The sequence below is a fragment of the Panthera tigris genome, chromosome A3, assembly GCF_018350195.1.
Source record: "Panthera tigris isolate Pti1 chromosome A3, P.tigris_Pti1_mat1.1, whole genome shotgun sequence".
Taxonomy (NCBI): domain Eukaryota; kingdom Metazoa; phylum Chordata; class Mammalia; order Carnivora; family Felidae; genus Panthera; species Panthera tigris.
This window is the reverse complement of record NC_056662.1, coordinates 130,475,659-130,502,178: the sequence shown is the minus strand read 5'-3', so window position 1 is coordinate 130,502,178 and position 26,520 is coordinate 130,475,659. Positions and strand designations below refer to the sequence as shown.

The 26,520-nt window shown below is 48.1% G+C and overlaps 1 long non-coding RNA gene across 2 annotated transcripts; it reads left to right on the top strand.

The window, feature by feature from the left end:
- Positions 1–4,882: 4,882 nt before the first annotated feature.
- Positions 4,883–25,075, top strand: LOC122237079. 2 transcript variants are annotated; one of them, XR_006215288.1, is made up of 5 exons: positions 4,883–5,073; positions 13,331–13,462; positions 17,582–17,740; positions 19,180–19,277; positions 24,346–25,075. It is a non-coding gene; the product is annotated as an uncharacterized LOC122237079 (long non-coding RNA). The 2 variants fall into 2 exon arrangements; XR_006215289.1 differs by lacking the exon at positions 19,180–19,277.
- The last annotated feature ends 1,445 nt before the right edge of the window (positions 25,076–26,520 follow it).

Sequence of the window (26,520 nt, the reverse complement as noted above, 5' to 3'; positions counted from 1 at the left end):
CCTTCTGTGGCCCTGGGAGCTGGGTGGTCCTTTGACCCCGTGGTATTCCCAGTTGGCACGGCCCCAGAGCGTGGCCACCGTGTGACGTCCGCTTCCTGGAGGTCAGTGGACTTCTGTCGGCGGCTGGGGGATTTCTGCGCGACTCAGCAAACACACTGGCAGTTCCCTCAGCGTCCACACAGTGATGATGTTAATTTCCTTAGTGCCAGGACCTGTGTGACTTCTAACTCTCACGCATTTGTGAAACTGATGAGTTGTTGACTGTCCCCTAATATGTCCTGCGTTTCTGGTTGTGAGGAACTCCAGATAGAGGAAATGTTCTGACAACTGGAAACTTAGTTGAATGCGTCAGCACTTCTTAGGAAGTGGAGAACTTCTCACTTAGGAGAATGGGAGCCCCTGTGTGCTGTGCTCCTGAAGTTTGGCTTCCAGGGAAATGTCTTCATGGGGGCCCCGAAGAACAGGGGATTAACATTAACTGAGTTCCTGCAGTCGAGCTCCTATGTTTGTGACCTCTGCTACCTACTTTATTTACACGATCTTACTTACTTTCTGGCAAGCAAATTCCTATTCTACAGAAAAGGAAACTCGTGCTCAAGGAAGGCAAGGGGGTGATAGTGTTGAACTTCCAAATGGGACCGTACGCGGAAAGACTGAGCAAAACCCCTTGTCAGTCTGCTAAGATGTTTCCCAGCGGGGTGAATCCTGAGGCTAATTCTCCATCGTTTAAGGGAGGACCTTTAATCGTGTTTTAGTTCACCAAGATTGTGCTCTATCCCTCGGGACAGACTCGCATTAACCAAACTCATAAGGCTGATATAAAACACACACCCATTGCCAATATATTAAATTAGTACGGGAGGCATAACTACCACAGTGGCCAAGATGCTTGCAGTGGCCCAAATGGCACCTTCTCTTTTTGTGGGCAAGTTGCACGGGAAAGCAAATTACAATTGGAAAGATCCTTCGTAGAAATGCATTCAGGGTATGCATTATATGCTATGCAATTTAAGTGTCCCGTGGCCTTAGGCTCCAGAAGCTTCTTCCATCAGTTTTCAAACTAGAGCCAAACTTGCCCCAGAGCCTGGACAGGCTGAATCCCTAGACCTGGATCCCTCTCCCTTGGCTACTGCTGGCGTGGGCACAGCTTGGTGACTGTCCCTTTCTCTACTTCTAGGAATGACCAAGCTCTTTCAGCTTAACTTTGTCAATGGCTCCAGCCACAATAGCTTGGCTTACAAGCCATTCTGGTTTTTTATTTTTTCAGCTAAATTTGAATATCCCAGCTTTGATCTGGTGTCTGTGGTGCTATTATTAACTCTCTGTTATTAACTCGATTTTTTCTAATTTCCAAGTTGTTGGCCACCCCCATAGCTGTTTCCCTGCAGAGATAATATCAAAGCTGTAGGATTTGGGGAAGGATGAATTAGACAGCGTAGGGGAACGAGTCCAGCATGAGGCAGCTGGTTCATTAATTCCATGCCTTTTTTTTTTTTTTTTTTGCAAGAGGGTTAAAACTGACCAAAATCAGCTACCCAGATCTCTCTCTCTCTCATTGACCTCAGAAGACAATGTTAAATCATCATTTCTTTTTGCCATTCATCCCAAACTGGGGAGCAGGGGCAAGTTTTTCTTTAAAAAAAAATTTTTTTTAATGTTTATTTACTTTTGAAGGAGAGAGAGAGACAGACAGAGCATGCGCAGGGAGGAGCAGAGGGCTATGGAGACACAGAATCCGAAGCAGGTTCCAGGCTCTGAGCTGTCAGCACAGAGCCCCATGTGGGGCTCGAACCCACAAACCATGAGATCGTGACCTGAGCCGAAGTCGGACACTTAACCGACTGAGCCACCCAAGGTGTCCTGCAAGTTTTTCTTTTAAAAAAGACTTTTAGCGGCGTCTGGGTGGCCCAGTCAGTTAAGCATCCAACTCTCAATTTTGGCTCAGGTCATGATCTCATGTTTCATGGGATTGAGCCCCGTATCAGGCTCTGTGCTGACAGTGTGGAGCCTGCTTGAGATTCTCTGTCTCCCTCTCTCTCTGCCCCTCCCCTACTTGCTCTGTCTCTGTCTCTCTCAAAATAAATAAATAAACTTAAACAAAAAGACGTTTTGCTCATAATAATGGTCTATCTTTTCCACGAATGTGACTTTGATTCCATACCATAGAATCTTTGAGCTGGAAGCCATCTTTCTCGAACTCCTGTCGTCAAAGTTGGCTACAATGTCATCAGAAGAATAGAAACCACATCCCTGGGGAAGGAGAACTTGGTACTTCCTTCTGCACACACAGTCGTTTTGAGAAAGCCTTTACGGCTGTCGGACTTCAGTCTCCATGGTGATAACTTAAGTTTGGCTTTATTGGGGGCAAGAATAAGAATGATGTCATCCAATCGTCCATACAAGGCATCTTGGTATTGGCCAAGATGGACAGCCAAGTTTTCTGTGCATCCTAGACTGTACTTGTCTCCTTAAAGGGTGAGAAAATGGTTTCGTGATTAAGAACTAACATTTCAAAGTGTTTTGTTTTTGATCATCACATTTGACCCCTGATGAGGGGGTTATTGATTTGATTCCCATTTTGTAAGTTAAAAAACTGACAGCAGATAAATCATTTGGCCAATCATTTGGCATACAGTGCATGTCTCTATTGACTTGAAATTCAGGACTGTTAGCAGGATTCCATGCTTCTTCCTAGTTTCTATGCTTGAGTTCACCTCTGGCCCTTAGAATGAGTTACACATCACAATTAGGAAAGAAATAACCATATGCCACTGTGAAGGTCAAGTTAAAAAAATTTTTTTTAATGTTTATTTGTTTTTTGAGAGAGACAGAGACAGAATGCGAGTGGGTTAGGGACAGAGAGAGAGGGAGACACAGAATCCGAAGCAGGCCCCAGGTTCCGAGCTGTCAGCGCAGAGCCCGACACGGGGCTCGAACTCACGAGCTGTGAGATCACGACCTGAGCCGAGGTCGGACGCTCAACTGACTGAGCCACCCAGGTGCCCCTGTGAAGGTCAACTTTATGTGTCAACTTGGCTAAGCCACAGTACTTAGATTTGGTGGAATATTATTCTAGAGGCTCCTGTGAAGATATTTTCTATATGAGACTAACGCTTAAATCAATAGACTTTGGGTAAAGCAGATTGCTCTTCATAATATGGTGGGCCTCATCCAATCAGTTGAAGGACTTAATAGAAGAATACTGACCTTCTCCTGAGAGGAAGGAGCCCTGACAGAGACCACAGTTTAGACTCAAGCCGCAACTCTTTTTTTGGGTCACCAGGCTGCCAGCCTACCCTGTAGATTTTGGACCTGACAAGCCTCCACACGAGCCAATTCCTTAAACGAAATCTGTTTATGCACGCCCTCTCGGTTCTATTTCTCTGGAGAACCCTGGCTAATATCGATTTTGGTGCCGTGGAGTCGGGTGTTGTTAACAGATACCTCAGATTACTCAAGTGGCTCTAGAACTGGGTCGTGGGGAGAGCTGGAAGAGTTTTGGAGGTGCCTGACAGGAAAAGCCAAGATTACCTTGAAGAGACTCTTGACAGAAACAAGAATGTCAGTGGTGCTGCTGGTGAGGTCTCAGGTGGGAATGAGGAACATGTTATTGGAAACTGGAGGAAAGGTGGTCCTCGTTACGAGGGGGCAAAACGCTTGGCGGAACTGGGTGTGGTGTTTTGTGGAAGGTAGAACTTGTAGGTGATTCACTGGGATATTTAGCGGAGGCGATTCCTTTTTTTTTTTTTAAGTTTATTTATTTATTTTGAGAGACAGAAAGCACCAGCAGGGGAAGGGCAGAGAGAGAGCGGGGGGGAGAGAATCCCAGACAGGCTCCTTGCGGTCAGCGCAGAGCCCGAGGCAGGGCTCAAGCCCACAAACAATGGGATCGTGACCTGAACTGAAGTCGAGAGTTGGACGCTTGACCAACTGAGCCCCCAGGCATCCCTAGCTGAGGAGATTCCTACGTAGAGCATTGTGGCTGCTGCCTGGCTTCCCCTTGCTGCCTGATAACAAAATGTGACAGGGGAGACATAAATTGAAGAAAGAATTGTTAGGCCAAAGGGAACGAGTACTTGAAGATCTGGAATGTTTCAGCCTATCTGTATGGCCCCAGATGAGAACGCTCGGTCTGGAGAGAACACCGAGCGTGTGGCTGGACAACCATTTGGCTATCAAGTGACTACAGGTATGACTCATGGATCCAATTAGCTGTCTCAGCAGAAGGGCTTGGACCGAAGGGCTTCGCCAGCTTGGACCGAAGGGGACGGAGACAGGACATGATGAAGGAACGCTGCTGGGCTTCTGAGATTTTGCAGGACGAGCCAATAGGGCTCTCTGGCTGTGAACGTGTGTTGTCCTTCCAAAAAACATGGAACTCCTGCCCAGGGCCTCAGGGCAGGGCTGCCTCCCTGGGGGACCAGAAAAGGGAGCCAAAGAGGCTTATGACCTCAAGCCTTTCATCTTCTTGACTTTTCCCCTTTGAATAGTAATGTCTGCCCTATGCCTGCCCCGCCGTTGTGTTTTGGGAGCAGATCCCTTGTCTGGCTTCACAGAAGAATTTTGCCTCGGGACGCGTCATACCTTGAGTCTCACCCATATGTGACCCAGTTGGTATTTCGATGAGATCGTGACCTTGGAGTTGGTGCTGGAGTGGGTTAAGGTTGGGGGGCTGTTGGGATGGGGAGAGTGTGTTTTACATTTTAGGGGGCCCAAGGGTGGCATGTTATGGATGTTATGGGCTGCACTGTGTCCTCCCAAATCTACATGCTGAGGTCCTAGCGCCCCCCCCCCCCCAGTTACGTCACAATGTGGCCACAGTTGGAGATCAGGCCTTCCCAAAGGTGATGAGGTAAAATGATGGTAAAGTGAGGCACAATGAGGTTGTATGGTGGGCCTAATCCAATAGGACCAGCGTCCTTGCAGGAAGAGATTAGAACCCAGACACATAGACTGAGAGGCGACCACGTGACGACACAGGGAGGAGGCAGCCATCTGCGAGCCAAGGAGGGAGGCCTCAGAAGAAACCAAACTTCCCAACATCTTGATCTTGAACGTCCAGCCTCCAGAACTGTGAGAAAATAGACCTCTGTTGTTGAAGCCCCCCAGTCTATGGTATTTTGTTATGGCGGCCCTAGTAGACTAAAATGGTCACCAGTATCAATTAGATAATTTAGTGGCGGGGTGAGGGGGGGGGGCACAAGCCACACCATGTTGGTGGCGTTAAGAAGATAGATCTTGGTTATTTCACTGATCTTGTTATTTTAAAACTGATATTGTGTAGACTCGACTTTGATTACATGTTCCTTCATCTCTGATTTTTTTTTCCATGTAAAATTACTTTCTCTTTAGTCTATTGCCTTAATAGCCTGGGGGGAAATATTTGCTCCTGAGGGTCATGGTTCAAATCTGCTTCATTTTGGTCAAAATATCTTTCTTTCCTCGTAAACAAAATTACACTGTGATTTTAAGTACAGAAACTCTTAGAAGGAAAAGTCTGCTTTGGATTCCAAGAAAGTTTCCTCTTATTATATTATTATATTTCATCTTTATTGTAGACTTCAGGACTCCTATTTTGCTTCCAGACACTCCCTGGAACCAAGCTCTCCCAAACCAGTGTCTTCCCCCAGAAAGAATCGTAGGACCAAGGACAGTCCTTGGTCCCCCCTCTGGCTTCTCCCCAGGAGCACTCTAAAGAATCCCACTTTTATTTGCCCAGATTCCAACATTTAAGCACACATACATATGAAAAAAAATAACTGAAAATTCCCAATTGGCATCTCATCTTCTGGCTATAGTTACCAACCCTGAAAGAAGAGAAGTAGCCGTGAAAAGGTGAAAGAGAATCCCGCCAATATTTGTCGATAGACTCAACATCGTTTCTGTCCAGTAATGACACGAGTTCATGATCATCTCTTCTTGTTAATTTACTTGCCTGGTTAACCAGAAGATCTCTCTTGTTTCACCTCAAAAAAAACTGTCAATCTTGAAAAGTTCCCATACTAAGAAAACTCCGCATTCAATAAAATTGATTTTTTTAAATGATTGTGTCTCTTGACTTTATATTCCTGTTAGAACGATAAAACGTTGTCCAGAAGAGTGTAGGAGATTGAAATGCTCAGGCAGGAAATGGGGGGTATTTCCATATGCCTGGGATGTTATTTTTTCTATCTTTAAAGTAGAATGTTCCCCCAAACTCCTCTTTGCCCCTGCAAAGAAAAAAACGTAAACAAAACTAGACCGTTATAGATCCTGGTTAATTGGGTTTCAGGAGATTTTGAACTTCCGGGATTTTTGTGCGTCATTATAGCTCTGGTTGATGGTACATTTGAAGGACAGGTTGCAGGTGAATGAGGGAGACTGACTCTGTCACATACTTGCTGTGCATCAAGGCCAAGTCATTCCGACTCCGGGCCCTGATGGGGGAACCATAATATCTGCCTCACAAATTTTCATGTGCATCAAATGAGATAATGGATGTGAATTTACTCTTGAAACCATAACGGGGCTGTGCAGATGTTAGTCATTATTTTCAAACAGCATCTGTGACCTAGTTTTGATTGTGGTTTACTTTTGGAAGGAAGAGCATTGTAACTGCAGCTTGGCTCTTCTGGAACGAAACTAATTCAGGGACCTTAACTACCAGTGATCACATTACAGGCAGATACCCTGCTGTCGAGGTAGACTGACCCCAAGGATGATTGTTCCTTGCTAATTAATGATCAGAAGCATTTCCGTCAGCGTACTAAATTCTGAAAATCCGTTTAAATAAAAATCATACTCGTCCGCAGAGCATCGCCTCCAGATTCGGTCGCCGTGCTCCGTTTAGAGAAGGAAAATACTCGTTGGAGGTTTTCCATGTTCAAATATTTCCATCGTTTGTAAGAACTTGCTTTTGTCACTCGTGCATCCTTTCTCAAGCAAATTTTTTGATCGTTCTTTCATCAGGTACATTTTCCTATTAGATGGTTTTATAGAAGGGACTGTTTTTTATTGCCTAATTGCCATATGGAAGAGATTAATCATTAAAACAAAAATAAAAGGGGCGTCTGGGTGGCTCAGGCAATGTCTCTATTGCTTTCCTGGCCAGGGAGGATTTGGCCTTTCTGGCTTGCCCATCGAGTTGACCTTTGCTTTCTGGGCATAGTTTAATCCCGACACCTTTTATCTGTCATCAGGAAAGTTAGTTTCGAGTCTTTTACGGTCACATCGTTTTTGCTGCCCTCCCCAGATCTTATCCTACAAATCAGCACTGCCTTTTCTTCTCTTGGCCACCTGGTGTGGGTGAACCTTCATGAAGCAATCCTTCCCATGGGGTTTGTCTGCTTGAAGAGGACCTTGTGTGGTGAAGAGAAAGGGAAGGGGCTGGGCTCCGGGGGACCCGGGTTTCTGCCTTGGATTAACTCCAGAGTGTTGCCAATGTGGCTGGCATGCTCTGGGCCTCTGTTGATTCCTCTGAAAAATAAGCCATTTGGAGGAGCTGTCCTCCAAGATTTTCCCCCAAATTTAGCTTTCCCATAGTTCTCGGGCATGTAGGATGCGGAAAGAATACGTGCTTCAGAGCCCAGCAGACCTGAGCTCCCAACGACTTTGAGAGAAGTTACGAAAGTTCGTTGAGCCTCAGTGTTCTTGTCTGTAAAATAGTGTTGATTATAAGCATTAAATGTACAGAAAATACTTCTGTATGGAAAATGCCACGATACGGAAAAGAGACAATTACCATTTCCCTTCTCCTCTTCCCGTCGCCTCCTAAAAAATTAAAGGAAAGCGACACGTGGAAATGAAATCGGAAGCTATCGGCATATTTTGCTGCGGAGAATGAACGTGCCCGAGGACTGGCCCCTGCCCCTCCAACGCTCTTGGAGAACGCGGGGCTGGGATGAGGCTCGCAGAAGCTTCTGGTCCACTGACCCTCTAAGAGACGCTGGGTGGAGCATCATTTGAAGCTTCTCTAGTAACCGTTGCAGAAGGAACGGGGGACACATGATCCGACAGAGGACACGGGGAACGTGGGTAGCGTGAAGGCAGAGAGACGTGGGAAACGTAGCGACAACTGTGACTCCTAAGGACGTTTTTGGTGACTCTTGCAAGACAGCGGAGCAGAGAGAGGATCAGAAAACTGAGGCGGCTCCAGGAAGGGGCACCTGCAGCCGTCGCGCCTCGGTGGCTTTCTCCCCTCCAGCGGAAATCACGATTAGGTTCCAGGGTAACACGAGAAGGTCAGAACTGACAGCGGCCTTTGGAAATCTGGTCTCACCTAAAGTCCACGTTTTATTTCCTCCCCCATCTCCCGATGGCGTAGTGCAGAACCGCTCTGTCTGCCTTCCTCTCGAGGGGAAGCCGGGACACAGGAGTTCAGGGGAGGCGCCTGGAGCCTAAGCCTGGGGATGAAATGAACGTAGCGGTGGGAAACGCAAGCATCTAAATTTAAGTAAAATGGAAAATTAAGCCCCTTGTGCTAGTGCAGTTTGGCGGACGTGGGGCTTAGCAGGGTAGCTGTGAAATAAACGTCTCAGTGCTCTGAGGTGCCCGTGCACTCTCTATAAACCAACCATGCGACACGGTTACCGGAAAAGTAAACTCAAGAGTAAAATGCATTATCAGAGGATTTACGATTTTTGGGGCAGAGAGAAGGAGAGACAGAATTCCAAGCAGGCTCCATGCCAGCAGCGCAGAAACCCCATGCGGGGCTCGAACTTACCAAGCGCGAGACCGTGACCTGAGCCGAGATCGAGAGCTGGACGCTTAACCGACTGCACCACCCCGGTGTCCCTACGGTGTTGTTCTCACCGTCAAGGTTACAGATGAAAAGGAAATGGGGGTCATACTGACCCAGGAGGATCACTGGGGGTTTGCCCACGCCGGTCACTTTGGAATGCCTCTCCCAGGCTGGTGCTCAGGGGGGCGTTGTTCCTCCTTCAAGACCCTCGCGGACATCTAGACCTTCTGTGCGCCAGCCCATGCTGTACGGTAATCCACAGCGGTCATTCACACACAGCCGCTGTTCAAGCCAGGGGCTCCCGGGGGGCACAGACCATTTGTCGTTAGCCTTGCATCCCTGTGGCCATTCGGGAATACCATTAGAGCTCTCTACCTGTTTGTCGAATACCCTGATTAATGAGAAGATTTTCACAAGCATTTAATGATTCATCTACCTGTTTAACAGTACTGACGGAACTGCTACGAAGGTCATGAGGTGACTGCACCAGATGAGATCGTGCACAGACCCTGTCTCAAGGCGTCTTGGTCCAGCCGAGATCTGTCATACGAAGAGCGGCTAGAGGAATTGGGGATACTTAACGAGGGTACAAAGGTCTTAGGAAGAGCTCGGCAGGGCTTGCGATATTTAAAGGGCTGGAAGGGAGAGCGTGTGCAGCCTGGGGGATTCCAGAGAGGAAAGTCGGTGGGAGTTTGAGGGAGGGAGATTCCAGATAGTAGAGAAGTCCCAGGGGTCGATGGAATGGTTTGCCCTGCAAACGGCAAACCGCGCCAGAGTGGGAGTGTTTGTGGCCGACGCCTGTGACGGCCGCCTGACCGGAGGGGATGTCTGCTAGGAAAGAAGATGCACAGCCAAGCCCTGGGGGGGGGGGGGGTCTCCTCTGGTCCCAGAGAGTCTTGTGTTTTCCCTGGAAGAGTGGTTTCACAGAGCGGATGTTTGGTCCCAAGCTCTTACCTTTGTCTGCTAAAAATAAAGCCCAAAGGCAAAAGGCAACGAAAGGTCTACATGTTGAGGAACATTTCTAGGGGCTGCTCCAGTAAGACCCAAGAGAGAGTTCACTGGCCTGCCTGACACAGACTCACGGGGTCACCTCATTTGTCTCTGCTTCTCCGGTAGCCGTCAATCTAATGGGTGTGATGCTTGACGTATGGACAGAGCATCCTTCACAGGCACCATGTTGCTGTGCAAACTTCAGCGGGTTTGTCACCTCTCTGGGCTTTAACGAAACAGCCCTCGAGGGCCCTGCCAGCTCTCACATGCCAGCCTTTGTGTTTTATTCCAAAATGTCTTCTCTACCGACAGGGAGGCCGCTGACTGAGTCAAATAACGCCCTCGTCTGTGTATTCACGAAGATAAATGCAATCCCTTGCTCACCCATGTAAATCGGGCTCCGGAAATAAATGAGTAAGACGGTTTTGATGGCTATTAAACTGGTACCTGCAGAAGTATGGAGAGTTTTACATTTGCTGGAAGGGAGAGAGGTCATCATTTATTCTCTCTCGCCCGCCAGATCTACGAATTTTTTTCCTCTTCCCCCTGGATTGTTTTTCTGGCATTTCCCATCTCCAGGAAACACATGAAATATGTTATTTGAGAAATTTCGCAGGCGCGTTTCAAAATTGGGTGGAAACAATGTAGAAAAAGATATCTTTGTTGATTCGGAAAAATAAGTGGGACTTGGAAAAGCAGAAGTTATTTCGGATTTAAGGGTTTGAATGACATTCCTGCGCAACAACCCGGCCAGCTCCTTTCTGTTTTTTAAATTTTTTTTGGCAAAGGTTAAGATTTTGAGCACGTAGACTTTGAATGCAAAAGTCGTCTCTTATTTTTGTCCCAGTTCAGATTATTGACTCTGATAGGCCCAGAAGAGATGGAATTGATAAAAATAGCAAATTGCTGTTGTTTTTACATCTCGGAAAGGACGACATCTATGACTTCTGACAACTGTTTCCTAGAAGGAGCTGGAACGCCCTAGAGCAGCCTTGCGAAGAGCTACGCCAACACCGTCAGGTTAACCGATGACCGTTCGTGGACTTTGGAACCTAAGTCTGCTTGATGTCTGTGGCACCACGTAGACATCTACACCATTTTAACAGCAACACGAAGTCCGTTCACGTCCGTCATCTCCTTTTCATTATGAAGGTGGCACCTGTTAATTGCATCAAATTCGGAAATATACTTAACATGATGCCCATGATAAGGCCGAGCAGCAGAGACTTAAAAAAAACAACTACAGATGCAGCCATGTCAGACTACTTTATGACTTTATATGACTTTTGAGGGCTTTAAGACCAAGCCACATCCCGGGGGGCAGAGGAGGGGGTTCCCCACTGAGGGAATGTGCCGGTGCTTAATTATCCTGGGAGGATGTAAATCTTGGAGCAGGGAAGGAGATGGGCCTTGCTCATGGCTTACAAATTAATTCTTCTAGGACAAACTCTCTGGGGTCAGAGGTCAGCCTGGCCCAGTTTCTGAAGCACAGAGCAGCGTGGTGCGGGATAGTGGTCGGTGACCTGCCGTTGTCCTGGAGGGTCAGATTGGCAGCCAGTCACCTGGGAGATGGCCCGGGAAGGTGGGTGTGGACCCGGGACTGCAGACATAAATGCTTTTGTCCACACCAGTTCCCCTCCATTGTCCCTAATGCTCTGTATCTTGTTGTGCACAGCAATCTGGGCTTGGGGGTGATCGTCGTAGACGCGGGGGTAATACCAGCAGTTGTAGTAATGACAATGACAATTAGACTCCCCTATAGAGCGTGTTACATTCTAGGCACTATTCTGAATACCGGGCGTGAACTCATTTTGTCCCCACGGCACCGTTATGAATTAGGTACTGGTATTTTCCCAGTTTGGCAAATTAGGGAGCTGAGGCACAGGCAGGCCCTGGCAGGGAGGGTCCCGGAGGTGAGCGCTGCACCGTAGAGGCTCTGCGGGGACCGGACCCCAGGGAGCGTGCCACAGAACCAGGTGGGCTAAGCGATGTGCTTCCCTAGGAAAAGAGTGGGGAGAGGTGGCAGATACAGCGGTGGGGGAAAGGCCGCAGCCAGCTGCCGCGGAGGCCGCCCAACAAGGGTGCGGGTTCGAAACAGGGGGACCTGGCCCACGGCACGGTCAAGGCAGCATCGGAAGCAAGCAGCGGCCGCTTCAGGAAGTTGAGATTCTCGCTAACGAGTTGGGGGCAGGGTCACGGGGTGTGGGTAACATATCAAGTGTATAAAACAGAATGAAAAATCTGGGGCGCCTGGGGGGCTCAGTCGATTAAGCGTCTTGACTCTTGATTTCGGCGCAGGTCATGATCTCACGGTCCGTGAGTTCGAGCCCCATATCGGGCTCTGCACTGATGGCACGGAGCCTGCTTGGGATTCTCTGCCTCCCTTTCTCTCTGCCCCATGAGTGCGCTCTCTCTCTCTCTCGCTCTGTCTCTCTCAAAAGTTAATAAATAAACCTCAAAAAATAACAATATGTAAAAATCACCCATAGAGTCACCCCTGAAAGGTAACGACTCTGCACATTTTGGTATATATACACGTTTGTGTGGACATGTGCATAAAATGTGTCTCCCCTCGATTTCATATTATAAAAAGTTTTCAAACATATTGCACAGTTGAGAGAATTATGGACAAACGATGCTTTTTCATGTGGTTTTACACGCTGAGCCTGTTTCTCTCTCACTGAAATTTGTTATGAACATGGTTTTTAGCGGCTGTGGAATACTTTATTGGGGAGCTCTCCCACAGATGGTCTTAGCAAAGGGAAGAAAACTTCCCAAGCTCCTCTCCCCACTATTCTTGCCCACCCTGGGACCCCTGTGCCCCTGCGCTCTGCCCTCTCTGTTGTAACCAGGAAAGAACTTCCCAGAATAATGGTTGACCTGAGCAGGTGTGCAATACATATTTATGGACTAAATGAATTTAACCAATGCCTGTTTTGGCAGCATTCACCGTCCCCAGTTCTGTCCATCATCTACGTAAACGTGGAAAGAAACGTACTGATTTGCATTTTTACACTGTTTCATAAGAATGATCTTTCAGGGACCCCTGGGTGTCTCAGTAAGCGGAGCATTAAACTCTAGACTTTGGCTCAGGTCGTGAGATTAAGACCTACGCTGGGTCTTATCTCTTAAGATTCTCTCTCTCCCTCTGTACCCCCCTTTCTCTCTCTCTCTCTGTCTCCAAAAAAAAAATTATCTTTAAGAAGTGTTAACTATTAAATCAAGGGTTAGGAGCACTTTACAGACTTCTTGCTATGTTTGGCAAACCGTTTGTAGAATGCCTTTGGGAGAGTGCTACTGTCCTCTATCTTTGCAGGATTTAGTTTTATCAGCGTGGAAGCACTCATCAACTCAGCTAGCCGTATTATTCAAGATGTCATGTGAACTTAGCTGCAAAGAGCAATGCATTGAGTTGGGAGTAAGTGTAGATACTCAGCTGGATTTTGAAAAGTGGTTCTCCTGAGTGATTTCTCTCCTCTCCATTGCAAACCTGTTTCAAAAAGAGATGCTACCTCTCTCCTCGGTGGATTCTCGGTCTGGGCTCACATGAACTTGCCTGGGTGGGACCCAGGGATTCCGACCTAGAATTCCTTGTAACCAATCTAATCTCTTCGTCCGCAGCCTCTGCTTTGCTGGGTCCAGGACGAGGGTCATTCCAGCTCAGCAGTGAGTGAATACTCTTGGCCATAAAACTCTCTGCCAACGAAAGACATTGTAAATATAGAGCAATGCAGTCTGGTGGTCATGGCTAAGGTGAGTAGGGATGCTGATATGATTCTGAGCGACATTCTCAATGCCTCAGTGTACAAATGAACGGCATATTGAATCCCTGAAGATCAGAAGGCTTCTTAAATGCAATGATCTATTCTCAATCACCTAGCAGGGGGAGGCCAGGTATTAGACAACTGAACTCTAAATATGATTTCACACACTCATGTCACTGCTCAGGTGTGATACCTCTCTCTTTACCAAACTTTTTTTTTTTTTTTTAATCTTTCCTCCAAAGCTCTCAAACCACACAATTCAGCTACTAACCGAGGCTCACCTTTTTGGATTTCCCCTGCTGTACTGTGGTCGAGGTGCTAATTAGCAGGGAAAGGGCCAAATGGCGGGCGGCCAGAAGGAAAAGAGACGTCAAAAGACCCGCACAAACCACAAATGGGACAGCCTGTGCCCTTGTAAAGTTGAGACACGCCTCTTAGGAGCGAAGCATAAAAGTCCCCCCTCCGCCCCCCGCCGCTTCCAAACATGGCCAGGTTCGGCAGCAGGCTCCAGCCTCCTCACCTGGTAATTGGGGAGTGGAATAACACCTCTCCTCCGGCTTGCCAAGAGGAGTAAATAAAATCAGATAAGGGGCAGCAGGCTAGGAAGCGATCCCCTGTTGAGCACCCCCGTTGTGTCAGACCGTTGGCAATGTTTTCCATTTAATTCTCCCACCGGCTCCGCAAGGCTTGATGGATGGGCCAACCATGGCGGGGACACCTGCTGAATGTCACATACGAAGCGGCCTGACCTCACTGCAAAGCCTTTGCTCTTGCTGCTGAGCCATGGTGAGGTGCGTGGCATTTTGTGGACACTCGGTCATGTCTGTTATTATTGGAGAGGACGGAGAAACGATGATCCCCTTGTTATGAATGAAAACAACAGATATTTAAAGCTGTTGGGAGCCTTTGTGCTCCGGGTTTCAACATGGGATTTACCTGTCCTATTTTAACCAGTTCGCATGAGCATTTGTTGTATAACCAGCACATGCTGTTCCTGCATATAACTTCGGTTACATAAATCTAAAGCCTGCTGACTGCTGGCGATCTTTAAAATGTAACAAGCTGAAGGATTCGTTTTGAGCCTTGGGGCAGGATGGCTTTAACCATTCCCCGAGCTCAGCTTTTAGGAGGATAAGTCTGCTGCATCTTTGCCATAATCCAACTGAAGCCTGGATTCCAAGCAACAGTGGATGAGATTTAAGTCTCTAAGAACGATATAAACTTAAATAAAACAAGGCTTAAGCGTAAAGTCCCTGCAAAGTCCCTGTGTCCACATTCCATCAGGATGACGTAATAGAAGTTTGGAAGCAGGCAGCCTCTCCCTTCGGGTCCCCTGACCGCTCTGCAAGACGGAAGTCAACGGGGTGGTGATCCGTGACTCTCAGAAGCCACAGATCACGGTGGGCTTTCTGAAGCCGGACGTACTTGGCTGTTGGCGGGTTTCTCAACTACAAAGAAGATCTCTGTTAAAAAGAAAAAAAGCGAACTAGGAAAAGTTTTGGGTAATTGAAATCAAATTTTGTGTCAAAAGAGGAGCGAAGTAGGAGTTAGCTTTCTTCTCATTGGAGAAAAATCTCTATGCGGATAAAAACATCCTAACATTTAGTCTCGTCTATTTTGCTGGTGAGTCGAAATCAGGGCAGTGAGATCCAAGGAAGGGAAAGGATTTGGGAGCTTTCTCCCTCCCGCCCACCCCCCATCTCCCATGGGATTCTTTCTCCTCCATTGGAGCCAAAATGCAGCAGATCGTGGCCATGTGGCCCCCAAGCTGAGGACAGATGTCACCTCAGCCCATATGAAGAGATGCAGGGTGTGACCTACACTGGGTCACTCAGCCCCTCCATGTCTCACATTTTTCATCTGCAGAATGGGATAATAAAAGTATCTACCTCAATGGGTTGCGTGCAGATCAAATGGGTTTTAAACATTAATTCAATGTGTAAGTTTAAATTAAATGGGCAAATCTCTCAGAACGGACCCAGGCACATTGTAGGAGCGAAGGGTTTGCGATTCTTCTATCGTGAAGACGAGAGCGTGGTCCTGGGTATGTGTGAAGTCTTTGGAATCCACCTGACCTGCCTCCAAAACCCAGTTCTACCATATGCCTGACCTTGGTTGGCCAAGTCGCATGAAGTCTCTGAGGCTCTTTCTTTCTCAAATTTAAAAACGGAGATGTCAATTCCTAACACTAGTAGCATTTTGAGGAAGAAGAAAGGATTGCATTTGATGATACATGATGATATCTGGCTCATGGCTAATTCTCTTACGAAGTATTTGTGGAAGAAAGTACCCCTGTGGCTGTAAGCACCTAGTCCCACACACATCCAAATACAATCATGTTGGACTACTTTCCCTTTTTCGTTTTCAACTTTTGGATACATTGTAGAGAACCCAACTTAAAATCCCCAACCAGGGGAAAACCTAGGTTTCCTTTTTTGGCAAATGACCTCAGAAAAGAAGTGTATTAAGTCAGCTCAGGCTGCTATAAAAAACACCAGAGACCGAGGGGGCTTAACCAACAGACATTTATTTCCTCAGCTCTGGAGACTGGAAGTGCAAGGTCAAGGTGTGTCCGGGCTGGTTTCTGCTGAGGCGTCTCTTCCTGGCTGGCAGACGGCCATCTTCTCCTGTGTCCTCACACAGTCTTTTCTCACTGGTGAGCCTCTCTAGTGTCTTCCTCTTCTCAAATGGACACCAGTTTCATTGGATTAGGGCCACATCCTTATAACCTCATTTAACCTTAATTACCTAAGTTAAGGTCCTATCCCCAAATATAGTTCTCCTGGAGGTTAGGGCTGCAACATGTGAATTTTGGGGTTCAGTCCATAATAGGAAGCTTTTATATCACTTTTTCTTTCCTCATTCATGCTGACTCACTCATTCAGAGAAACATCGTGTTGTATTTAGCCATTTGGAAGCCAAGGAGATCGGCCTCGGAAATCCCATCAACCTTTTGGTTGAGGATCTCTGTTTTTGGCCCTGGGAGGAAATACGTTTCTGTTGTCCAAGCCACTTGGTCTGTGGTCCTCTCTTGTGGCAGCCCTCGCAAATGAATCCACGCCCTTACTGAACTAATATGTACTTTTAAAAATTAAGCACCTACTACGTTCCAATATTTCTTACGATTCTGAATGTGTAGGTCCTGCTTCAGGTTTGACAAATTGGAATTTGAACCCCAAAGACCTGCCCTGCCTGTTCTTCCACGTCTAACCTCTGACCGTCACGTCACGAGTCTCAAAAATCAGCCATCAGATACTTCTGCCTTTCAGTGACCCGCACGGCACCTCATCGGATCTTCTACCTAATTTCTCTAGTGAGCAACGGAGTCTGGAATCGGATCCAGTAGTAAAAAGAGGAGGCTGTGTTTGAGCTAGGGTGAGCCTCCCCTGGGACCTACGACCTGTTTTGCCAGAGACATTCCAGACTTTCTCTTGTTCTGAAACATGCAACTTTTTTGTTGAACTTATGGAACTGTTTTACTCCTGAAAATGTCCTATAATATAATTGGTCCCATTGGCATTGGGAAAGCTTATTGGATGCAACAGAACTGACTCTTTCACCAAAAACTCAACATGCACTCGGTTCACTTTTGCTTGATGAATGAATATCTCACCCAGCTTACACTTGTGTGAATCAGCCTTTTCTTGTATGGGTTTCTCTGGTTGAGCTCCTGGTGAATGTTTAGCTCATCTCCTTCCAGACCCTCCCTGACACCTCCAGGTTTACCATACCCTTGGCTCGGATGTCAGGCGAGTCACTTGGTTTTTCTTACTCTGTGTAGGTCGCCGGGCTGGGTGAGGTTCAGGCGAGCTCATGACCGTGAAAGCATTTTGAAATCCGAGATGTGGTACCAATTGTTACTATGATACTATCTGGAAGGGTACAGTTTGTTATTTTCCCTAAGAAGCCATTTCTTCACTTCTATCATTCTCTATAAATATCTCCTATTTACACTGTAGCTTCTGACCGTGTCTTTATAACTAACTGTTAGATCAAAAAAGACTCCTGAGGCTGGATCTTATTTAATTATCCTTGATTTCCAGCAAGGCCGGCCTAGGCTAGGGGATAGAGAAGCTTCTTAATAATTTTTTTTTTTTTTCTGATATAGGGACTTCCAGGCCATGGTGGTGGATGGAGTGCAGGATTTCCATCTCTCGAGGACCCACCCGAAGAACAAAATTGCAAAAGCCGACAAAGAGCCCCAGCGGCAAAGTAATCAAGCATGAGAAGTTGCAAAATGTGATGTTGTATCCCGTCAGAGGCAGGGGTAAGGAGGGATACAAAGTTCTTGACACATCTAGCTATTTCTCTGCCCCATGCCCTCATGTTATACACAAAGACAGGAATTTAGAAGATTATGTGCTTTCCCCATCAGTGCCGCTAAATTTAGAGAAAGCGTGAGAAGGTCTTGAATAAGATAAATCCCACCCCACGGGAGATGCTGGAGGCTTGTCTCCTCCGGGGCCTCTGAGCCAGAGACAGAGGAGTTTTCTGGGAGAAATCCTGTGGCGTGCTGAGACGGGGCAGCCGAATGCTTAGTTAGCACCTGCGTGTTATGGGAATCCCGAGCTGGAAAAAAAAATGACCCAGAACTGGGGGGTCTGTCTTTTAAAACTTTTGGGGAGAACCCATCAGAAGCAGGCGGAGAACTGCGCTGTGGGGCCTCTTCCACCCAGTGTTCGAAATCAGTTCGTTTGGAATTTGTCGAGTCTTGGTGTACGGCTTAGTAGAGGGAACGTTCTTGCGACCATCCTCCCTACGGAAGAGAACAAGTGTATTTTGCATCGTCTTCTCCTACTTTGGCTCAGTTGGCCGCTTTCCACGTCTAGCTACGACCTGTCCTGGTTTCTACTTTCTCCCAACTTCAGAGGTTCACGCTTGCGAATGTGTGCGTGTGGGACTGAAGGGAAGTTTCCGTCTGTTCTCTATTAGGACTCTCCTCCGTGACTCGTTACCTTCAGCCGAAAAGTTCTTCTAAGCAGATTCAAGCGGTTGTCAGAGAAAGCACAGTTTGAGGTTATTTTGAGCGTTTGGGTGTCTCCACGTCCAGTCGAGGGCCTCTGAAACCTGCCAGCAGTCCGTCCCACTTCCTCCGCATTAGATCTATTTTTATTGTGATTCTTGCTGTTATCACCGGAAGACTGGACAACTCTCTGGTGAAGGAGGATTCTGGAAGATGAGAACTGTTTCTTCTCAGGTTTCCCCCCTTGTTTTAGGGCCACGTGCAATTCACCCAGCCTGTTTGTGATTGCCGGGGGCCTCCCCGGGGCCATCGGAATCTCAGGGTCAAAGACCTCCCCCGCTCCCCCACCCCCCATGCCAAGGATGCTGCCGCTTGGGGTTCAGAGTCCAGGCTGCTGGGTCCATCATCTCTCCTCACGCAGGAGTTCTTGTTTAGGGTCCACGTTCAGTGTCTCTGGAATTGGTTTCAATAGGGGATTTCTTCTCTGTCTAGATTACACGTCCCTCGAGGGTATGATCTTGAACTTCTGTTATGGCGAGGAGTCAACTGACATCCGCTGGATGTTCCCTTTGCTTTAGACATGTTCGGTAGCTCCCCAAGTCCTCAGGACAGTGAGCGGAAATGATCACAGAGGGATGAAGAAACTTGCCCGTGGTCACACGGTTGTTAGAGGAAGCACCGGAAACCGAACCCCCCCCCCCCCCCCGGCTTGCGTTCTTTCCACCTTGTTGTCTGTTCTGCAGGCTGCCATTGAGGTTGACCGTCTCCACAAGGGTTCACCGGATGGTCCATGACGACGATGGTCACAGGGTAGAAAGGATGGGACTCTATGAATTTCTTGGTAAGCGAGGATGATAGCTTTGCTCACCAAATCTCAGGATGTGTCACGGGGGAAAAGCCCTTGGGCGCAGAGGACCGGAGAAAGGGTGTCCTCTCTGCCAGGTAGAAATCTTCAAGGAGATCTCAGAAGGAATTTGGGGGGATAAGGTGGCTCTGCAGGCCAGATCTCAGAGCTTCAAAGTCAAAGATGCGTTACTTACAGGATAAAGTCCCTGTCAGTTAGTGTGACACATCCTGCTCACAATCGGACCGTTGTCTGTGGGTCCGGCCGCCGTTTCCACGACCCTCACCCTGCCCCACACGGACAGCCTGCTATTGACCGCTGCCCATGCTTCCCCTGCCTAGAATGTTCCTGTTCCCTCTGTATCTCTCCGCACTTTGAATGAGGTCTACTCTTCCTTTAAGTCTGAACTCTGCTGTCTCATCAAAAGCCTTTTCTGGGCACAGTCCTGATAGAAGCTTTTCAAGGGTACAGATGACACTCCGTTTCTTTGCCCTCGGGACTTAGCACTATGGATAATGCACAGGAGACCCTACACTGAGTGTTTCTTGTGAGGATGAATGGATAAATTCCTGGCACAGCAGGGAGAGGCCATGTGGGGCTGAGATATCCTGCTGATCAGGAGACCCGAGCTCAGTCCTCACTCAGCCCCCTATAGGCTTTGTGCCCTCAGGCAAATGACTTACCTCCAATACTGAGATTCCCCGTCTACGAAATGATGTTAAAGCCTTGCTCACCAGGTTTATGAGATTAAAAATAAGATAAGAAATGCACACTGTGATGCAGGATTGGCTATGGGTTAAAAATCCCATCCACCCACACAAAATTAAAGATTGATAAATTACACTGCATTCAAATTAAGAAGTTCTGATCCCCAAAGGACACCATCAAGGAAGTGAAAAGACAAGCTACAAACTAGGGGGTCCTAAACGTGACGTCAGTAACTGCCCACCTCTAGGAGTAAGAACCCCTCGTGCCAATATAAAAAAATCTCCCAGTAAATACGGACAAACGCACAAGCAGGCCTCTTGCAGAAGAGGAGACACATCGGATGAATAAACGTATGGAAAGGGAGATCGAGAGCACACTGAGATGCCTTTTGGGATCCATTTGACTGGCAAAATTGACATTTCCGTGTTTTGCAAGGAATATGGGTCAGTGGTGTTCCTGCTACTTTGCAGTGGAAACGCAGTCATTTTGAAAAGCAACTCATGATCGAACAAATCGGGAGACTGTAGATGCTGGCGAGGATGTGGAGACACGGGAACCCTCTTGCACTGTTGGCGGGAATGCAGACTGGTGCAGCCGCTCTGGAAAACAGCGTGGAGGTTCCTCAAAAATTCAGAATAGATCTACGCTATGACCCAGCAACAGCACTGCTAGGGATTTACCCGAGGGATCCAGGAGTGCCGATGCAGAGGGGCACTCGTACCCCAATGTTTATAGTGGCACTTTCAACAATAGCCAAATTATGGAAAGAGCCTAAATGTCCACCAACTGACGAATGGATACAGAAGATGTGGTTTATATACACAATGGAATACCACGTGGCAAGGAGAAAGAATGAAATCTGGCCCTTTGTAGCAACGTGGATGGAGCTGGAGAGTGTTATGCTAAGTGAAATACGTCCTTCAGAGAAAGACAACCTCTGGTGGGGGAGGGGAGACAGACGCTGGTATATGGGAGAAGCACAAGATAAATGTTAATTAGAAGTGTCTAGTTCTGGGCTTGGATGGTAGGGTCAGGGAGTTCTTGCTGCTTTTTTTTTTTAATTTAATTTTATTTTTTTCAAAAATTTTTTTTAAATTTTTTTTAACGTTTTTTTTAAATTTATTTTTGAGACAGAGAAAGACAGAGCATTGAACGGGGGAGGGGCAGAGAGAGAGGGAGACACAGAATCCGAAACAGGCTCCAGGCTCTGAGCCATCAGCCCAGAGCCCGATGCGGGGCTCGAACTCACGGACCGCGAGATCGTGACCTGAGCCGAAGTCGGCCGCCCAACCGACTGAGCCACCCAGGCGCCCTGAAATTCTTATTGAACTTCTATTTAGCTACCATAATATTGGTTTCAGGAGTACAATTTAGGGATTCGTCACTTCCTATCACACCTAGTGCTCATTTTATTTATTTTTAAAAATATTTACTTATTTATTTTGAGAGAGAGAGAGAGAGCACGAGCACAGGCAGGGGAAGATCCGAAAGAGAGGGAGAGAGATTGAATCCCAAGCCGGCTCCGTGCTGTCAGCGCAGAACCGGACGTGGGGCTCGAACTCAGGAACGGTGAGATCGTGACCCGAGCCGCCATCAAGAGTCAGATGCCCGACCGACCCAGGGGCCCCTCCAGGGCTCATTTTAAACAAATAAGCCCAGACAGTGCAAGGTCATGCAAAGCTCCACGATGACGGGCCGGTGTGCCATCGCCGATTCAATTCAGTTCAGCTCAGTATATCTTTTCCTCAAATACCTTCGTTACGTTTTCTACTGCGTGTGCACGTGGGTCCATGTTCCGAGTGTTTGGGTGGTAAGAAGGGGAGTAAGAAAGGCGGAGTGACTCTGGGTCAGTTTGTAATTGACCACAAACGTAGAATGATCACTGACTGTCAAGAACGTATGATCTTGGGAAGAGTCGCTGCCCTCCCGTGCCTCAGTTTCCCTGTCTCTGAAGAGAAGAATGGACCCAGTGGCCTGGAATTGCCGAGTTTCCGCGGCCCCTCCCTCCACCCCTCCTCACTGTGCTCACCTTTTCCTCAGCCTTCTCCTCGCTCCGGGATGTCCTCCCCAGTCGCTCTCTCGGGGAGCCTGGGGACGACCGGCGGAGGGCCACGTGCCGAAATCTGGCCGCACATCCCCGCTGGCATCTACGCTTCCTGCTCCGTCCCTCCAATCACGTTTGCTAATCACACAATTTAGTGCCCTAGTAAACACGGCCGCTGCTTCATTTCCCCGCAAGCGTCCTTGGCCCCGGTGGCCGGGGAAGATTTGTTTCCAGTCATGAACCAAATATGAAGGTCACATGATTTCGTGATTCTTTTTCCTTTCCAAAGAAATATGGGAGGCTTACGCAGGCCAACCTTCCAATTAATCCTGAGAACAGCTGCCTTCGAGGTGGGTGAGCCTGAATATTATTCACTCTCGCGGTCATTTATCAAAGAAAAGAAACGGTCTGCCGGCCTCCGGTAGCTTTGATTCACTGGAGTCTAGAATGTGGTACAGCTGGAAGATCCCTGTTTCACGGGTACGACCCAGGTCGTTACTTGGACCTGCGTGGGCTCTCGAGCAGCCGGGACGGTGAACCTTCTGTGCCCGTGGTGCGGACTGCCCTGCGTACTCACACGCGGTGCCTGAGTCGGCCTCCACCTGCTGGTCACTGGGCTTTGGGACACCCAGGAACCCCCCAGTGGCCCTGCAGGTGCCTGTTTATGCCCGGTGGCTCTTACCTCGCTTGCCTCCTTAGCTCCGGTGAGCAGGGGCTCTGTCAGTCGTTAAGTGCCACTGGACGGACGGTGGGCCACCTCCCAAAAGAAGAGCCCAGGAGGAAAGCAGCAGAGAGAACCTGTCGCATCAAAAACAAAACGGGCAGGGGCCCCTGGGTGGCTCAGTCGGTTGAGCGTCCGACTTCGGCTCAGGTCTCGCGGTTTGTTGAGTTCGAGCCCCAGGCCAGTCTCTCTGCTGTCAGCATGGAGCCCCCTTCGGATCTTCCGTCCCCCTTTCTCTCTGCCACTCCCCCGCCCGCACGCTCTCAAAAATAAATAAACGTTTAAAAACAAAACAAAGCAAAACCAAACAGCGTGTCTATTGCAAACAGCTGTATTCAGGATCCTAGGAGGATTTCACTTGCCCCTAAATCTATGTAGGCAAGGAGATCTCTTTTAGTGCAGGTTCCCCCAAATTCCGCTTCGTCCTGTCTGATGGATGGATTCCCCGTGATCGGAATGGACCGGAACACAGAAGTCCTCCATGGTCGCAGGAGATAAATCCATTAGGAATGGAGTGGTGAATTATGTTCTGGAATGGCAGGGACCGGGGAAATTAGGTGGTAGCATATTGAGGGAGCACAAAATGAAGCAGAGAGAGAGAGAGAGAGAGGGAGAGAGCGAGTGAGCGAGCCTGAAAATGCTGAGCGGATCCCGAACAATGGTCAGGGCTCCATGTAAGAGGGCAGCCCTCTTACATGGGTGTGATTAACTTTTTGTGGGTGGGGCCATCTCATAGAATCTCTCTCTGGAAGGTGACTTAGGAATTTTCATCCCGTTCCCAGGCAGGGAAATGGAGAAACATCTTCTGTGCTTGGAGGGGATACATTCAGGGTCACATTCCTCAGGGCGTGTGTCATTGGCTTCTGACCTAAGCAGACTGCTCGGTCCTTGACCCTCTTCCTGGGGTATCCAGCCCATGCCCTCAACTGTCACACACTTGCTTGGGCCCTCACGTCTCTGGTCTCATCCCTGATGTCACTCCTGGGGGTTTGGCTCACACATCCAACTCTCTCCTAGCTCTTACCCACCTCAGATTTCATGTCTGAACTGAATCCACTTGCCCCCAAACCTGCTCTGATTTCGGGACTATCACCAATTCCTCACTGAGGCTGGAATTCTGATGTCATCGTGTATTAGCCCGGGCCTTCAGAACCTACAGAACAGGATGCGTATGTATAGAAAGAGATTTATTACGAGGAATCGACTCACGCAATTATGGGAGCTGAGAAGTTTCAAGATCTTCAGGTTGAGTCGATCAGCAGGCTCGAGCCCCAGGAAAAGCCAGTGTTTCGGTCTGAACCCAAAGGCAGGAAAAGGCCCAAACGCCAATTCGAAGGTGGGTCAGGCCGGAAAAATCCTCTCTTACGCAGGACTGTCAGCCTTTATGGTCTACTCACACCTTCAACTGATTGTGTAAGGCCCACCCAGACTAGGGAGGACAATGCCCCTTACTCAGTCCACACACAAACAGTTAATCACATCCCAAACACCCTCACAGAACCACCCAGAATTGTGTTCGACCATATATCTTGAGCACCTGGTGGCCCAGTCAGGGGCCACATAATAAGCTAACTTGTCATTTCGCTGCACAGGTGCTCAGTTTCAACTCAGCAGGCAAGTCATCTTCTCTCAGACGCTCCCATCCCTCCGCTCCGCGGCGTTGCCATATTCTCGAGAGCGCTCGTGGCTCATTCTGCGCCTTCAAGGGCTGATAAGCAACCTGCCGGACCTCTCTGCTCCCAGAGTCAAATAGGCCACTCACACATCTTTGCATCTTGACCCAGTGGTCTCTTGGCTGTGTCCCCAGCGTGCTCTCTTGCAAATGTGTGCACGTGCCTCATTCTAGAAGATATGATTACGATGTGGGACCCTGTGTCTCTGTGCAGCTCGATGCATCTCCCAGCCAAGAATGGGCATGAGAAGCCGGGAAGACCCGAGTTTGAATCCCGACTATATTAATTTCTAGCTGCGTGATCTGGATGGAGCTACTTAATTTCTCCGAACAGCAGATTCCTTTATCTGGACAGCGGTGCTAAAAAACCTTTCTTCCAGCGCGGGGGACTGTTAAGGAAAATGCCCAAACGGTGTCCGGGTCCTAGTACACGTCAAAAACTTTTGTCTGATCCAAGAAGTGGACTTACAACCTTTCTCTCCTAACATTTCATGAAGTCATCACGTGCTGGACGCGCGGTCCTCAGGTATGATTTTCTCCCCATTTTAGCGGGGCTTTGCCCCAACGCACTCTATTGTCTACATAATTTTTGGAAGCATTCGAATATATGTTCAGTGTTAGTAATCTCTTTCTCTCTCCCCTTTCTCTTGTGGCTGATGACCTGGCCCGAATCTTCACTTGGGAGGAAGGACCAGTGCTAAAGTTCTAAGCTACAGAAGTCTGCAACCTGCAGTCGCCAGGCACGACCTAGCGCCGTTCTACCGTTGGCGTGACCCCCGTAAGACGCAGAGGATGCTGCGCTCTGGGCCTCGAAGGCACCACCGTGAATCCCCACCCTGATTCTTCCCAGGAGAAGCGAAGCGTTGAAAATTATATTCAGCTGCAGGAGTTTTCAGCCTCACATTTGGAAAGAGCAGAAGTTGCTAGAGGCTATTTTCAGAGAACTCCTAATAAGTGCAGAACCCAAATACAGACATGGTTGTTAACACCCTGGGAAATGCCAAATCCAAGCTGGATCGCAGCCAGCAGAGACATGGAAAGTCCTAGATAGCTTATCTCAGAGCCAATCTGCATTACGCGGGAGGCGCAAAAGGCAATTGCCAGGGAGGACACGAGCTCTCCTTCTAGGCTCTACATCAGCGCCTTGGACCGACAACATCAAGGTGCATCGGGCATTTTCTGAATCTGCGAGTAGGTCCCTTGTCCTGCCCTGTGTTCTATCCTGTGCTTCCAGCCTGCTTCTCCTTCAACCCACCCATTCTTCCTGACCCGTTTCATTCATTCCTGGGGCTTCAGGAACCTTCTCTCCCTCAACAAATGACTCCTTGTGATAGATCTCCAGGCTTGAGTTTTTAAACAAGTTTATTCTATTTATTTGTTTGTTTATTTATTTATTTAGAGAGAGAGAGAGACAGAGAGAGGAGAGAGAGAGAGAGCACATGGGGGAGAGGCAGAGAGAGGCAGCGAGAGAATCCCAAGAAGGCTCCACGCTGTCTGCATAGCCTGACGCGGGGCTCGATCCCACAAACCGGGAGATCACGACGTGAGCTGAAATCAAGAGTTGGATGCTCAACCACCCGAGCCACCCACGCCCCCCAGCCTTGACTTTTTGTCTGCATGTCAGGCACCTGTTTAAGCCCGCGACAGACACCTAAACTCAGCAGGCTTTTCTCCAGCTCTGTTACTCAGCACTGGGACACAGGTGCTTTGACTGCAAGCCAAGAGCTTTCTGCTCTCCACAACGACGCCTTGGGTGGTTGACGTGGTGGCTAATTGAAGTTAAAGCACCCATTTAGAATGGTTTTGGGGGAAGGTGACAGAAAGTCTGACTGTGGCAATGATTAGAATTTGGATTCTGAAGATTTGGGTTCAAACCTCAAGATGCAACCTTCATACCTTTCAGGCAGCATGGCTTCGATAAATCATTTCCATTTGCAAACAGTAGAGCAAGAGAAGACACAATTAGTATAATTAGGTTAATAGCCTATATACGTATTATCTATATACAGGTTAATTATATGTATATATTGTAATTATGATTATATATGACGTATAACATGTATCTTATGTATGGATGTTGTATATTTATACATGT